This window comes from Mesocricetus auratus, unplaced genomic scaffold (assembly GCF_017639785.1).
Source record: "Mesocricetus auratus isolate SY011 unplaced genomic scaffold, BCM_Maur_2.0 Super-Scaffold_100022, whole genome shotgun sequence".
Classification (NCBI taxonomy): Eukaryota; Metazoa; Chordata; class Mammalia; order Rodentia; family Cricetidae; genus Mesocricetus; species Mesocricetus auratus.
In genome coordinates, this window is record NW_024429203.1 from 2017296 (window position 1) to 2019189 (window position 1894).

Sequence of the window (1894 nt, forward strand, 5' to 3'; positions counted from 1 at the left end):
GGTTTCTCTGTGTAGCCCTGGCTGTTCTGAAACTCGCTCTGTAGACCAGGCTGACCTCGAACTCACAGAGATCCACCTGCCTCTGCCTCCCAAGTGCTGGGGTTAAAGGTGTGAGCCACCACCTCCCAGCTTAGGTGTACTTTTAAAAGCTTAAAAAAAAGATCACAAATAATGACCTGGGGTGTGGCAATGGCACAGTACTTACCTGGTGTGCACGAAGCCTACGTTCAATCCCCAGAGCTGCACACACAAAGTACAGCAAGAGACAACACGAGACACGGGGCTGGAGATATGGCTCAGATAGCAGAGCTTAGCGCACACCACACAACACACTGGGTATGTGCCCAGCATCCGATACACTGGGTGGGAAGAGGAGGCAGGAGGATCAGAAGCTCAAAGACAGTTTAATGAAAAAGACACAATGGCCGGGTATTGGTGCACGCACCTTTAATCCCAGAACTGGGAGGCAGAAACAGGCGGATCTCTCTTTTTAAATATAATTTATTTAAATTTATTTGTGATGTGAAGGTGTCAGATCCCCTGGAACTGGGGTTACAGACAGTTGTGAGCTGCCATGTGGGTGCTGGGAATTGAACCTGGGTCTTCTAGAAAGAACAGTCAGTGCTCTTAACCGCTGAGCCATCTCTCCAGCCCCGCAGGGGGATCTCTTGTGAGTTAAAGGCCATCCTGGTCTACAAAGCTACATAGAGAAACCCTGTCTCAAAAAACAAAAACAAAACAAAAAAACAAAAAAAAAAAAAAAAAAAGAGAAAGACACAAAGGCATCAGCGTCATTTGTAGCTTTATTAGGTTCTTTTACTTTCTAAAACATGATTACAAGAAAAGAATACTTCATTTACGTGTAACACTGTCTTCATGGACGTACCGTGGCTGCAAAGTGGAACTGAGCATATGTGAAGACAACAGGGAAAAGCGTCTGACCCCGGGGCCCCGGGCAGAGAGAAGCAGTGGCAGAGACACACAGGGGCTTCTACGAGGAGCCGTGTGCTTTGGGTCACAGCTGTAAAACAAACCGCTTGCTGGTTGCGAGGCTGGAACTAAGGGCTCAGCTCAGAGTTCTGCCGCTCATGTGCTCTAGACTGTGAGATCACTCAGATACCAGCAGCTCTCCCGCAGTTCTGTGTACACACGTGCAAGACTCCAACACCACCCAGCGCCCACACTGTTCATCCACCTATCCATGCACTCATTTACCCATAGGGTACCCACTCATCTATCCATTCCCTACCCAAGGACTCACCCGCCCACCCACTCACCCACCCATCCATCCATCCACCCACCCATTTCTCATGTCAGCCAAGCCTCTATGCCTTAGACAAACCCCTCTGACAAAACTCAAGCCAAGTACGATTTCATCAGACCATGAGACCTACTTGTCTAGAAGAGAAGCAGCACTTTCCTGTAGTTCATGAGCCTCAGCTCAGCTATGCTGAGGTTTGGCTTCAAAACCCAGTGGGTCCAGATGTGACCTGGATAAGACTGGGAGTCTGGAGAGGAGACGTACTCCCCATCACAAGGCACATTTAGGATTGGCTTCCTTTCTTCTTTACAAAGAAAAGGAAGAAGGGAAAACAAAAGACATGACGAGATTCTGGGCACAGAAGGAAAAAAGTGCAGCCTGTCTGTGTCCTGGCACCAACAGGCCCTCCAGGGCTTTAAAACAAACACACAGAACTACTCATCTGGCCCTCCGGGTTTCAGCAGAGCCTGTCACTTTAAACCAGCTCTGGGTGTGTTCTGAGGCCAGTGCCTAATCAGGAACACATGGGCTTTGGAACCCGCCGGCCCGGTCGGTCAGTATCCTCTGTTTACTGTCCTTTGAGGAGAGCAGCTCTGGGCTCCAGTGCTGGGAGACACTCAAATGGCCTTTTTC